Source organism: Engraulis encrasicolus, chromosome 20, assembly GCF_034702125.1.
Source record: "Engraulis encrasicolus isolate BLACKSEA-1 chromosome 20, IST_EnEncr_1.0, whole genome shotgun sequence".
Classification (NCBI taxonomy): Eukaryota; Metazoa; Chordata; class Actinopteri; order Clupeiformes; family Engraulidae; genus Engraulis; species Engraulis encrasicolus.
Genome location: NC_085876.1, coordinates 2,236,242 through 2,251,795, shown reverse-complemented (window position 1 = coordinate 2,251,795; position 15,554 = coordinate 2,236,242). Strand labels below are relative to the sequence as shown.

Genomic DNA, 15,554 nt, shown 5'->3' with positions numbered 1-15,554 from the left:
AAAAACTTGAGAAAGTCAGTGAAATCGGTTGACTTTTAATATGAAGTTCTGCACAACAAATTGAGAAAGTCCGTGAAATTGGTTGACTTTTAAATTTTGAGTTGGCTCAACTTTTTTTTTTATCAATGTATCTAAATGTGCCACCATGCTAAATCTAGCTAAATCCCATCTTAAACCACATCCCTGACACAGTGCCAGCCCCCACATCAGGCCATGATGTTGCAGCGTCCAGTCCAGACACCAGTGCTGAAGTGCAGGAGGACAGGGCAAGGACCAGCAGTTCAGATGGTGAGGAAATAGCGAAGATCACTGTCACTTTCATATTTATTCACAATAAGATGGATCTCTTTTTTAATCCTCTTAAAACACTGCATTATAAATTTGCTGTTTTCACAGTGGCAACGGCCAAGTCATAGTGCATTACTAAAGGCCCTCTGCTAAAGGCTCTCTGTTATATCATAGTAGAGTAGTACAATGGTAATAAACCTTTCAATGACTATTGCAGCGTGCCACTGGTGGTGTGCATTATGGGGCAATGGGTTATACTTTAAAAGCCACAAAATATGGAGTTAATTTGAACGCATCTAACTTGCAGGAGGACAGGGCAAGGACCAGCAGTTCAGATGGTGAGGAAATAGCACAGATCACTGTCACTTTCATATTTATTCACAATAAGATGTTTCCCTTATTTGAATGGTGACACTTTTCAAACTATAAATTATGAAGTTAATTTGAATTACTAACTTGCATGCATAACTGTAACCTGCATATATTTAACATTACCATGTATTAGCTTATTAACCTCCATGCATCACTGACCTACATTCCATTTAAATCACTATTACAGAGCCAAGCCCCTCATCAGACCATGATGAAGATAGCAGGACCAGCAGTGCAGATGACAGCGCAGCACGGCGTAAGGAAGAGCAGGAGGGGGCAGGGTTAATGGACGTTTGTCAGTCTGAAAGTGAGGATTTGCTATCAATTGATCCAGGGTTGTGGCCAGCAAAGCTCATGGACAGTGACAGAACTAGTATCGTGAGGAAATTGGCTACTACAGATTCAAAGCCATTTCCAAAAGACCCTGAAGGTAAAGCTTTTCCAGAGTACCTGTGGTACACAAAGGCAGCAAATGGCAGGGAAAAGACTAAAAGGGATTGGCTAATTTACAGTGAGAGTGTAGATGGATTGTTCTGTATCCCATGTGTCCTTTTTGCCTCTGAAGTTAAAAAGCCCTCTCAAAGCGCTCTGGGAGGATGTGGATATAAAATGTGTGATGTCAAATGGCGTCGCATGTACAACAAACTACCAAACCATTAGAACAACAGGGCACACCGTGATTGTTACTTAAAATGGAAAAATTTACAGTGCTCAATTACTGCAGCAAAAGGTGTAGACCACCACATACAAAGCCAGATGCTGTCAGAAATTGAAAAAAATGTTGCTCTTTTGACACGCCTCCTAAATGTAACTCTACACTTGCCATCCAGGAATTTGCCTTTTCGGGGCAAAACAAAAACATTAGGGGATGTCCACAATGGTAACTACTTGGGGACATTGGAGTTACTGTCCTATTACGACTCGCTTTTAAAGAACCACCTTGACAAAGTCAGAAACGCAACCAAAGGTAGCAGGGTCCGTGTACCATTCGTTCTTTTGTTTTTCGATTCAGAACCAAATAACAAAAAACGAAAAAACGGCTGGTTATTTCATTATTTCGTTTTAGTGATAAACGAAAAAACAAATTTTGATCTGTATTTCCAAATTTTATTTTCTACTTCATTTCAAAATAACGCCAATGAAAAAAAGGTTGACGTGCTATTTTTATTTTTTGATATTTTCATCTCTCGGCCGTATGTACCCCAGAAGTTATAGCCTAGCTAATAACTAAAGCCTAGCCTAGCCATAACTAAATCCATACTGGATGTTTTCAGAAGAGGTGTTTTGAAACATATATGTGAAATTCACAGTCTAAAACAAATCCAAACGGCAATATTTTTATGAAAATGTATCAGTTGAAAGCTTTCATGTCCGTCTACATGGCCTGACGCGCAGGGTCTGTCCGCTGCCTCGCCTGCATGGACGGGCGCCCTCTGTCCATGGTGCTGAAACCACGGCACCAAAGATTATTTTAATTCTAACGTCTCTGGCGGCACTACTCTTATGTGTGAAGCACGTTACAGTGTCATGAGTGGATACAGACAGTCTACAAAAGACCAAACAATACAACCAAACAATACTGTTGTACCCTTTGCCGACATAAGGCTCTCATGCACGTCACAAAACAATAATCCACGCGGCGGGACTATTTTGATTATATTCCTTCCAAAAAATGTCAAAATGACACAAAATCAGTAATTTGCATTGTCCGTAATTATACCAAACTAAAACAAACGTGTACACATAGAAGATAGTCCACGTTACAAAACTTAAACAAAAATGCGAGCCATATCACAAATGAAGGCCATCCAAAATGCTGGTTTACAGTAAACTAAATTGAGGCAATTACCACAAAACAATAGCATCAGTTTTACACTGGAAAATGAAATATGAGCTAAAATTTCACCCCCTATCATCAGTACAGTAGGTTACATTTTTAAGTAGCTCTAGGTGCGATCATTCTCTCTGGCAGCTGGTGCAGCCCTTATTGCACTGCGAGCTGTCCACGTGTGTGGTGCTAGGTGAAATGCGCACTGGCAGCACTCATCATTGAGTTTGGGAGATGTCTTTAGTGGGAGTATTTGAATGTGTAAAAACATGTTGAACACAGTGGCAATGGCCATTTTCAGTAAGCTTGGGGAAGTATAGCCTTGCGCCCTACTATTTGTAAGCCTATGCGTCCTGTTTCACCGTTGTACTTGCATCAGCACATTACAATTGCCAAAATAACGTTGATGTGGTGCTGACATTTTACTGAAGCCTAATATCTCAACAAAATCTGGAGTAAATTGAATTAAATTAAAGTCTCTCAACATGTCTTGCCATTCCATGAGGGATAAGGAGAATGCAGCTCACACACGCGGTGAGTTCCTTTGATGCCTGCTGTGTTAAGCGCTGCGCGGACGCATTGTGTAGGTTTAGACAAATGACAGTGATAAACATATCCAGGTCAAAATTACTAACAGGAAAAGAGGGAAATGACAAAAGGGAATGAATTCGCCAGGAAGACAGATTTTATTTGGCAAACTACATACTTTCTAGGGTTCATGACAAAAGAATGCTTGGCATTAGATCTGATGACTAGTGGGGAAAACGTCAGAGGGCAATTCTCCCCGAGAGTCCAACAACAACACAATATCAAAATGTCATGGTGGACGCGACCACCTGCCACCAAAAGTCAGCTCCTTTTGGTTCCTAGAAAACAGATGCCTTTAAAAAATAATAATAATCCAGATCCCATTCGGCTAATAGGCTATCTCCACATTGTTCCATAAGACAGATTCGCTGATAAGCCTAGCTAATAGCTGTAGACAAGACACCAAAACAGTGTTCCGTGGTCGTTGTCTATTACAAAACTGTTAATAAAACCTGGGGTCTTCGGGTAGCCTAGGCCTACGACATTTAAAACTATGTCAGTCGTGCGCTGTCAAATGAGAGCCACGAGAAACGATGGTCCTGTGTTTCGCAACATCGCCAACGGCAGGGGCAAACGCTAGTACTTCCGGGGCACATAAGGCTGATAGATGAAAATATCAAAAATTAAAAATAGCACGTCGGCTTTTTTTCATTGGCGTTGTTTTGAAATGAAGTACAAAATAAATTTTGGAAATTCAGATCGAAATTAGTTTTTTCGTTTGTCACTATAACAAAATAATGAAATAACAAGTCGTTTTTTTCGTTTTTTGATATTTGGTTCTGAAACGAAATACAAAAGAACGAATGGTACACGGACCCAGCAGACTTACTCATTATTTGTCTTCAGACTCTCAAAATGAGTTAATTCAGCTTTGTGCAAAAAGGGTCTTGGACTCAGGGCCGCTGACAGGTTTGGCTGGGCCCGGGACAAAATTTTCTCAATGGGCCCCCCCTCCCAACACCAAAAAAGCCCCCCACCCCCTCATCCCTGACGGTCCCTACACAAAATAGTCAAACGCCCAACCACCACCACGTAATTCCCTTGTGCAGCTCCAAAACACACCACGTCTGGGTGACAAGCCCATTTAGGCCTATAACGGATAAACAAAAACTTATTTACAACCTTACAGATATAGACTGAGTGGAGTTATGGTTTTCAAAATGCTATCACAATAAAATCCACGCTATTGTATTACTTAAGCTCATGAATAGCACATTTTTCATCACATCGACCATTTTCACTTGACCAAGGGGAATCATGTCAAGGACGCGTGTATGTCCGCTGAACTTCCAGAGAGGGGAACAAGGCGGAGCACATTCATCTTGCGAGTGTGAAGTTCACCGCAATCAGAACCGAAAGTTACAGGTTACCCCAAAACGACACCGTTATAACCCATTCGTTAGGCTACATTCAATTCTAGGCTATCTAAATGTCAATTTCACACATTGACATGCCACTGGCTTATTTTAAACCAAATAGGTTTAAACCAGAGTCGAGTTGCACTGGCTGTAATTCGGCTGACCGGGGATGATTCTCATATCAATTCAGCCTGATTGGCATGCGCGTGCCTGCCTGAAACATTTGATTTGGACACATAGGCCTAATTGCAGAGTAATGCGCATATTCATAGATTCAATTACATAGGCGCATGAAACACATTGTTATTAAGCCGTTGTGGTAATCAAATTATTCGATACCCCCTGTCTCTCTGATACTGAATCCCGTGTGACTTGCTCACGGCCTCCTGTGCCAATGTTAGGCTAGGCCTACTTGACGACGGGGCTGGGAAAAGTTTGCCGTGTCTTACCTGGATCTGCTGCACAGCTGCTTTTACTGGTGCCTGCTACATCATTCCAGTCTTTCCTGAAATATTTAGCCAGAGAACCCCTCAGCCTTTTGGCTTCTTCCTCTCTTTTTCGTTTTTCCTTCTTTTTCTGCGCTCCTGACTTGTGCATGTTTAGGCTACTAACTGGCTCGCGCACACGGACCACTTATCGAATGCTGTCGTCTTTTTTTCTAGAAAGACCGATCCATTTTGGAATAGGGGTGATAGGGGGTTATTGGCCGTTTTTGCAAGGGCAATGAAGACAAACATCTATAAGTAATTGTTTGAATGCAAATAAAGCACTTTTCTACCCTAAAAAACAACACATTTTGAAGTGAACGTATCATAATTGAGCCCAACGTCATGGGGGCCCAGTTATGGGCCCCCCCTATATTCCAGAATTCCCAGGGCCCGGGACAAAAAGCCCTTTAGTCCCGCCCTGTCGGCGGGGCTGCTTGGACTCTATTCTGAAAGAAAGGGAGGATGCCATTTATTACAGTATTATTTGTGATGCCACACCTGACATTTCTCATGCAGAGCCAAATGTTCTGCTAATTAGATATGTCCACTACAATAAGAATGAAAATGAATGGCAGATAACCGAAAGGTTTATCGAATTTAAACAATTCAACAAAAAAACTGGGAGTGAAATAGCTGGAATGATAGAGAATATGCTTAAGGAACTAGGCATAGATATCAGTGATTGCAGGGGACAAGGGAGGGGGGGGGTAGGCCCAAACTTTGAATCTTTCATAGGGCCCAAAATTCCTGGCGGCGCCCCTGGACCTAGTCCTGAAGGATATCCATACCAGATTCCCCCACAAAGGCACAGTCCACTTTTGGTCTGATGGTCCAAGTAAACAACAATAATAATAATAATAATAAAAACATTTTCCTCCTCTCCACCATCCCTCCTCGATTGGGGTTCAAGTATGTGTCTTGGGACTTCTTCCCTACATCCCACGGAAAGGGAGCCCCAGATGGGATATTTGGATATCAATTTATGTGCCAGAAGCATGCTGCGAGGCCGCATCCCATATATTTCAATGCATGGATGCAACAGTGGTGTAGGGTACTTTTTTGTGGTGGGTATACTGTATATTTGAGCAGTTTTTGAAGTGGGTATACTGTAAATATTTGTGCCATTCTACATAAAGGATCAATCAATTTTAAATGGGTATACTGAAATCCCTGAAATTTTGAAGTGAGTATACTCCGTATACCCGCGTTCTACGTAGACTACACTACTGGGATGCGAACAGTGGAGGGCTGTCGAAGTGACAGTGTGTTTTCTCTGGCTTTATTTTCAAGGCTATTGAACGTTGCAAAGCAAACTGTTGGGAGCAATTAGAAATCCACTTCTATCATTTGTAGCCTTTTCAATTTTGTGACAACGCTGTGTTACAAACGCATTGCAACACATGTCGAGTGAAAATAGCCCCTAAGGTTAAGGGGATATATATAGCCTATATATATACATATATGTAAGTAAATGTATTACTTTTGAAACATGGATAAAATAACAGAAGTCAAAATAACTGCGATAAGTATAGCAAATTACAAGATAATAGCAAAATACATATTTTTAAGTTTCTTGTTGTCTTATGATGTTGACAAAATCCTAGGCTTGTCCGACAAGCATGAAAAAGGGTTAAAATGTTAAACCTGGGAGACTATATTTCAACCAGGGCTTTGAACCGTTATTTTTTTCCAAACGTTCCGTTCCGAACAGAAACGGAATTATAACGTTTCCGGTTCTGAGTTCCACCAATAAATTGACGTTCCCGAACCGGTTAGAACCAAAAAATATTGTTCCCGGAACGGTTAATTTCGTTCCTGTCAGCTGATTACTCCCCATAGGCCTAACTGACGTTAACCAAGAAAGACGGAAGTGCAAATGAGTAAGCCTACTTTCAAAACTGTTTATTCAAGCGGATGAAAAGAATAACCTCCAGAATTTTGTCATTCAGGGATGACCTAAGCGGAGAAGCAGAGAATAAACCTCAATGATGAAAATGTGCGCTCCACGCTGACTTGGGTCACGGGGAGCACTATGATGGACATTGTGAGTGTGCATATTTGAAGCGGCCACGGATGCCCAATAACGCAGAACATTGTCGGTGCGCTTTACACGCGCTTCCCTCCAATGTCTTACAATAATGCAATGCAAACTCTGTCCTTTTGTATGACAGTGGTTTCTCTTAATTAAGATGTGGAGTGAAGACTATGGCTGCGTCCCATTACTACCACTTCCACTTTCACTTGAACTTCACCTCGTTTGGAGTGAAATTAAAAAGCGAGTCATTCCCTCGAGAATAAAGAGAAGTCGAATTTTCCCCTACAGATTGGGACAGACTTCAGGTGGTGACGTAGAGCTACTCAAGTACACATATTTTTCATAAAAGATCTTCCTCCAATATGCCTGCTGTTCCATTAAATTATATTAATTTATGCAGCAAATACGAATGGACCGTTTGTGATTTTCAACAGGAAAGGACAGTGTCAGGGAGTTTCCGGATCCAGTCCACTCCCATTGTTTACACTTACAGCCAGGGAAGAAGCCACTCGTGTTGTGCCCCTATGGGACAAGACACTGCATTTATCAATAAATCGTTCACAAGCACACTGTAAATCTGCATTTGCTGGTGTTTTTGTAAACAAGGAATATAATCTGCATTTATTCGTGAGTCATTTAATATCTGCTGATTTCTCAAATGCAAGGTAAGCTACTAGCCAATACCACTGCCATCAGTGCCAAAAGCTAAAGCCAGGCTAATTAGCGAACTCTATTGTCCATATTGCTCTGAAGTGAGGAGATCTTGCTCATGATGTGGACTTTAATCCGCAATTTAGGGAGCCATTTCATGTTAAATCCGTCTAGACTAATTATTAGGCAGAAGCAAACTTTTCCAAAGTTCATAGCAACCGTTAGCTACCGCTAATTGTGCTAAGCTAACTAGCGAACACTAATGTAGGCCAACCAGCGAACAAAACGTGATGTTTTTTTAAGTAAGGGGGTCTTATTTTGTCTTTATAATCTGTTTTCATACGTTTTACTTTTTATTTTCGAATAATATTCAAATATTGGCCATATATTTCCAAGTAGTGAATTCGCTGTTCCCTCTGCTAGGACGCCATGGTTTTTTTTGTTTTTGCTTTTGCCGGTGGGGTTCGCACAGCATTCTGGGTAATGTGTTCTTTCACTCGGTCGTTAGGGGGGGTCCTACCCACACTCGGTCGAAGTGGAATTTTAAGTGGATTTTTTGCACTTTCACTCGCCTCCCTAAGAAACGGGACACCCTACACTTTCACGGGAACGCGCAAAAGCGAGTGTTAGGGCTCAAAACGAGTGGAAGTGGTAGTAATGGGACGCAGCTTTTGTAATCTACAGCTCTCTCTCCATTCAGTCAGAGAATGTCTGATGTCACACAGGACGTGAACCTCAGCCGTCATGGTAACGTGTGCAGGAAAATAATGACTTTTTTTTTTTAGTTTGAGGAACGGTATTAACCGGTTACCATTATTTTTAAATAAGTGTTCCCGTTCCAGAACATAAAAAATAATAACGTTTCCGGTTTCGTTTCTGTTCCCTGTAAAATACAAAAAGTTCCTGGTTTCGTTTTCGTTCCTTGAACCGGTTCGAAGCCCTGATTTCAACAGCATCAAAAAGCCATCACCTGAGACAACTATAATATGTATACAGTATAGAATACATTTAGAAAAAAAATCAACATTTTATTTTTAGAAATTAAAAGCCCTTTTTGTCCCTTGTCTCACGATGAACATGCCCACAAATACACATGTTCTGACACGTTCCTTTAAAGCCCATGAGAGAGAGCAGTCCCAGACTATTGTGTAAAGCGCTGGCTGAAATCGTTAACACTGTAAAGAGTCCTTCAGGGGATGTGGGATGCATCATGGTGATTTGATTTCCTCACAAGAATTATTACTCTGACACATGTATGAGAGGTACGAAAAACACACACACACACACACACACACACACACACGCACACAGACAAACACACACATACACACACACACACCTAAAGTACAACACCCATGAGAGATTAGTCCCAGACAGTCATGTGAAGGGCTGGGTAAAATCATTAAGCCTGTGAAGAATCTGTCAAGGGAAATGTGATGCTTCTGGAGGATTTCCGTACAGAAAGTGAGACAGCTACACATATCAGAAGTATTAAATAATCACACACAGACACAGACACAGACACACACACACCTTCTCAACGACTTCTCTCAGCATCCATCCCGCCATTCTTACCATCCTCTGTATTGTGTTTTTATAGACAAGGCATCCTTTCCCTGACACACGCGGTCACACACGCATGCACGCACACACACACACACACACACACACACACACACACACACACACACACACACACACACACACACACACACACACACACACACACACACACACACAGACGGTTTTCATTCATTCTTCCCCCCTCTCTCTTGATCTTCTCCTCTGTGATATTCCTTTGGTTGTCCCTCTCTACCAGTGTTTTCTTTTTCCACCATTCCCTTCTAGCTCCGCTCAGATTAGAAACCCAAACACTCAGGGAATCACAAGACGATCCCCAATCCCTGCTCTATGGATACACACACACACACACACACACACACACACACACACGTGCACACACACACACACACACACACACACACGAGCCAAAAGTGGCCAAGTGCTGATATCCAAACAGTGTACAAACACCCACCCCCACCAACCCACATAGCTCGCCTGGCATGTTGCCCTCCCCTCTGTCAATAGGACACACACACACATAGCCAACAGTGGCCAAGTCCTGTCAGCGAGTGCAGTCATGGCTGAGAGTTTATTCTGGGGCTCAACCCTCATTCATGTCTAAGAGTGTGTATGTGTTTGTGTGTTGTGTGTGTGTGTGAGAGGGGGGGGGGGGGAAGGAGGTGTACCAGGCGAGTTGGCCAAGGAACAGAGCAGTCATCCTTTGGGAGACTACCAGATTAGCCCCTCCCTAAGACTGTGTGGAGTACTGGTGTGTGTGTGTGTGTGTGTGTGTGTGTGTGTGTGTGTGTGTGTGTGTGTGTGTGTGTGTGTGTGTGTGTGTGTGTGTGTGTGTGTGTGTGCAAGGGTTTGTGTGTTGGTGTGCGTGTGTGTGTCTTTAGTCCCACTGTAACACTAGAGTAGAGCCAGGGCTTCACTGGGATCACACTGAGAACAGATTAGAATAAGGAGAGAGGAGAGGATGAGAGAAAGAACCACAATGAGAAAGGGAAGGAAAAGAGAAAGGAGAGCAAGAAAGATAAAGAGCAGATGAGAGAATAGAAAATGTAGAAATAGAAACAGAAAAAGGGGGTGAAGACAAAAAGGAGGACAGAAAGAAGAAGAAGAAAAGAGAAAGAAGAGATAAGCCAATGTGACACAGTGAGGGTATTTTGAAAATTAACGTGTATTTTTCTTCCCTTCATTTTTCAAACTCACTTTGTGCACACAGCATCATTTTCAGATCTTGTACAATGTACATTAATCCTCATAATAACCATTAATCTTTCTTATACTAAGCCCCGGGGCAGAAGTGAAGGAAGAAGACAGACATATTGGCAAGTTGCCCTGTGGGAACATACTGTGACAGCCATTCCTTTGTTTTTGGTTATTTTCAGACCAAGTAATTGAATGAAGTTTAGTAAATAATGTAAATTTTCTTATGGAAACGAGCTGCTACCCATCTCAACACGTGACGCACGAATTTGGAAACATTACCTGTGACGCGTGTGCAGGTGAATTGTGGAAGCAGGTAACCTGATTTACATCATCTGGCTGCGTTCGGCCACGTCACGCGGGGGCGTTCCCATGCCTCACTACCCCATCTGAATAGCAGTGAGACCGCTGGAGTTTGGAAATGTGTATAGCCAATCATGAATCGCGGGTGGGATTTTGAATGGATGGGCGGAGTTATGGGCGGATGTGATGTAAAGCATTAGCGACAGCAGTGTAGTCTTCACTTCACAACAAACATGACAGCGCGCTGTATTACTAGTACTCAGTGCGCTGAAATGGATTCGGCTATTTCCACGGTATTGTCTTGTATTCCAAATGTTCAGGCATTGAAATACGAACAAATGACGGCGCTTAAGGCGTTTGTTGGCGGCGAGGATGTGCTTGCGTTTCTTCCGACCGGATTTGGCAAAAGTTTGAGCTGGCTCCACTGGTCGCTAAAGCCGCTGTGAGATGGACACTCCCAACTGAGATCACTCCCGGACGTGTAGCCCCAGGTGGTTCTATCACTCCCAGACGTTCTATCCCACCCGATTATATTTCACGTGCTAAAGCAATGGGGAAAGTGCAGGATCCCATATTTATTGTGCTGTTCCCCCTGGCTGCGTTAATGGAGGACCAAGTCAGAGAGGCTGGAAAACTGGGTCTAACGGCAATGGAACTGGGAGGAAGAAACGACAACGACATCCTTCAGGGACGTTGCCAGGCCAGCCGGTCTTCGGTAGCCCCGAGTCGTGGCTGAAGGACAAATGACTGACCATGCTATCCTCAGACCTCTACCAGAAGAATCTACTGGGCATCGTTGTCGATGAGGTTCACGTCACCTACAAATGGTAAGTTTAAGCAAAACTGTTGATGAACCTGATGCATTTTTTTCCATTTATGAAGCACAGGCATGTGCATTGCGTTAGTGGTTGTGAGTTCACATTCTGGCCTTCTAGGTTTATCGTAGTTTACTTGTAGGCTAATCTTAACTTGGAGATGTATCGTCACAGTCTTGGTCATAACATTGTATTATGTCTCTGTTAGTTTCGTCATGTTTTCCCCCTGTGATGTTCAAAAAACTCTGTTAACTCTGCTGTACACATTGTCCGTGTAAATATTACATTGTCCTTGTAAAATCAATGGTGTTGGTTCTCCCCTCCCCCAACTGTGCCCGATGCATACTGTAGTGTACAGACATTTGCTTTGCGTTTGTTTGTGACTGTGAGTTGACATTCTGGTCTTAAAAGATGACTCGGCAAACGTGTGAAATGGTTGATATCGTTTGCTGCCGTCTTTCATTGTATTTCGTGGTGTGTGAAACTGACATCCAAAGGGTTTCACTATGCTAAACAAGCTACCCAGTAGAATGGGTTGACCTCTTTGTGTGAGCTGCTTATGTTACACAGACTCATAACACGTTACAAATTTGCCCATGTTCAATATCTGATGTATTGTATAAACTGAGCTCTTCTCTGACCACCAGGAATGAAAGGCCTTCCTGCTCAGTTGGGAGAACGTCACAGCAAAGGTGAGTCACTCTTGTAAATAAGTAGGCCTGCACCGATTGTCATTAGGAGGCAAAGTGTGGTTGTCTAGTATACCTGTTAACATCATGCACCATGTCTTTCAGACATGCCTGTCATGGCTTAAATGGCATCTGCAGTCACAGAAGATGGGACACAGAGAGCTGCTACATATGGAGAGAGTGCCATTCAACAGTGAGCCCACCCAACAGGACAGTTTGCACTAGGTTGGATCACAGCTTATTGAAGAAACAGTGGAGCATTAGTCCCTATATCTTTGATCTAACATATAGTAGTACATAACCAACAACCTTCCTGTTTTCAAAGTGTTGCATGTGCAGGGAATCCCAGGTTATGTTGATTAAAAGGATGAGTATTGACAGTGAAACACCACAGCGTAGTAGCTGGCAGTGCTTTGCAGCAACCTCGTACATGCTGTTGTACAAATGTGTATGAATGACTGTTTTTGCATAGAAGAACTGTAAATAAAATTACACATTTGAAAACTGTTGCCATGTTTTTTTCTTTGAGCAGCAATGATTAAAAAAAAAATGTAAAGAAGGAAGAAGTATTGTAGACTGTTTAGTGTTGAGCGTACTGTTTAATTTACTTCAAGTGACACAACATACCTTAACCTTTATTATATGCATTCACAGAAAGGCAACAGAATCTTATGGGGAAAAAAAAGTTGCACTGGGTTATTTTATATACACTACTTACAAACACAATTAAATTATTTACATACATTATTACAGTACATGCATTTACTCCACCAATTTTATATTAGTCTTGGCGCTCTTTCAATTTAGCTTTGATCCTGCGCCACAGGTTACTGCTTTTGCGATTTATCAGAATGTCATGACTAGATGGGGGGGTGAAAACAACTCAGCCTGTCTGAAAATATCTTCTGTGTGACTAGCAACATAATGTGCTCCAGTGTGCATTTGTCTGTCTGTTCACCATGATTTTCTGCAGGAGTCCAATAGACATGCTGGTCCAATCTGATGTTTGTTTCAGTGAGATCGGGACAACTATGTTCTAAAAATGACTTCAGATTGATGACTTCAAGTTGTTAAGGTGCTGTGGGCTAAGCGATGCGAAAGAGTGAAATTTACCTGCAGAATTACGAGCAGTGCGCTGTGGGCACACTGTGGCTAAAGGCCTTTTAAAAATATCAAATCTACAGTATAGTTATACGTCTCCCTCCTGGACTGCAGGAAAATGGCATTTGTTGACCACCCGGGCCACTACCGGATGTAGCCTGTTCCTTTTTTTTCCCTCTTCAGAGCCCATGGTTATGTGGTCAGGTATGAAGCCGTCAGGGATATCTGTTGACACATTTAAAAAGATAGATAATGCAAAATGTGCAGTATGGTTAGCTTAGATGTAATCTTACAAAGCCAATATGTACAGACTGTCATGGCACCAGCTTTAACTGGGGCCATACATTTGTTGTAATGTAAATCTTTGTTCCAGAGGTACCTGACACTTAATGAAGCCCCTAGGTGCTCCATGGCTGCCACCAGGAAGAGAGCTGTTATGTTGTTCCTCACACCGTCTTCGTACCCATTGAATGCAGCATGTTTGGCCCTGCTTTGCATTTCTGCATCTGTGAGAAGGGGACTTGTTGTTAATGATGGTGATAGTTTGTAATACAGTGCAAGCAGACACTTTTACACATCTCTATCGTTGGACATGTGCGTAGGTTACAATCCCAGCGAGGTTATAAAGAAATCAAAGAAATAAAAGAATCAATAAATCAAATAAAAGTGAAACAATCATATTGCATGTGTGCCTACAGATAGCAATGTAAACAGTCAACCATTTAGATTAGCATAGAGGCTAAGAGGAAGATGCCCTGACGCCAATCATATCCAATAACAATATTAACATATGTATGGATGAACAATTGTCATATTATGCTTGCGCACGACTTCAGAGCAACTATTGCATCAAGATTCAAGATGTTGACTTACCGTACGTACCTTGAGAACGCTGGGTTAAATTACAGCAGGCATTTCAGGCATGCGACAGGATTTTTCGGAGAAGTTTCACAAGTTTCGATCAAGTTCAGCTGGGCGCTGGTTTACCCTTTCCCGTAGGGAAGTTCTTCAAATATCCATGGGCCTTAGATATCCCCTGCACATAGGGCAATGTTGGTTTATAGAAAGTTTACTCCGTTTACTTCCAGCCGCCGCCATGTTTGTTGTGATGAAAAGTCTTGCCTCCTGCGTGGTGTCGCTGTGAACTACGTCACGGATTGAGTCAACGGGAGTGGCTGAAATGGCGTGTCAGTCAAAATGACGGACAGATTCTTTATCCAATCACATGCAAGAGTTTTGAAAAAAATGGCTCATTTGGAAGGGCGTTGGTTGGGGGCAGGTCCCAGATGTATATGTGAAAGCATATCAGATGGTAAGAATCAGGTAAGGAAGCAGGTGGAAAATGGTGGATGGTTAGGAGCTTGTCAACAGCCACTGTTTTGACCATAATCTTCAGTGTAATCGTTAATTTTTGTTAACCCTATGGCGCCGACTGCAACATATTTGTTGCATCAACTTCAAAGCCCTCTCCACACTGAAAAAAAAAAAACGATCTCAAAAACATGTTGCATGCCTTTTCAAAACTTCCTGCAATACACGGAAATCGCCACAAGAGAGCAGCGGACAAACAAGTTGACCACAGCTCGGCGAAACCTGGCGGCACAGGGGTAGGAGCGTTTTCTGCGACCGGAGCAGAAATATCATCAAATTGCAAAGGGTTTGTGTACAAATCTCCGAAATATAATTCTATATACTTCAATTTGAACACTTACTTTGTGCAATTAATCAAGCAACAGTTGATATTTTTACACCGTGTTGCGAGAGATTGTACTAAAACTAATGAAACAAATAAGCACCATCCCGTGTTGGAAGGAAGTTAGCCATCAGTGCATTTTGCCATAGGGAAGCATACCACGACGATCATTTAACAAAACACACAAGCTGTTTTACTTCAAGACAAAGATATTACCTTAAGAAACAGGTTTCACTTGAAATTTTGAAAATATAATGCAAAATGTTGAATTTATGATCTCATAAAAATAGCATTGAAGTGAATGGAGAAATGGTCCAATTGTAATAATGAACCCATATATTCAAATTCCACATCAAAAATGAATAATGATCTATATTACACTCATAAGTAGGGTGTTAAGCATTCGAGCAGCTATGTTTTCACATAGATTTTTAAAAAAATTACCCAACCAGGCTGGGTGAAATGTAAAATATGGTCCTGCTAAAACAAGGACAGGCAAAAAAAATGGCAGGATCTCACTAAATATTTAGAGATAATCCTCAAATTAAATTGTCTGACAACTTTTCTAAA

General features: G+C 42.0%; 1 long non-coding RNA gene across 1 annotated transcript; it reads right to left on the bottom strand.

Annotated features, from left to right (window-relative positions):
- Window positions 1-13,447: 13,447 nt before the first annotated feature.
- LOC134436845 (uncharacterized) lies at window positions 13,448-14,308 on the bottom strand. The gene is made up of 3 exons (XR_010032267.1): window positions 14,165-14,308; window positions 13,671-13,797; window positions 13,448-13,516 (listed from the first exon to the last, which is right to left on the bottom strand). It is a non-coding gene; the product is annotated as an uncharacterized LOC134436845 (long non-coding RNA).
- Window positions 14,309-15,554: the final 1,246 nt, after the last annotated feature.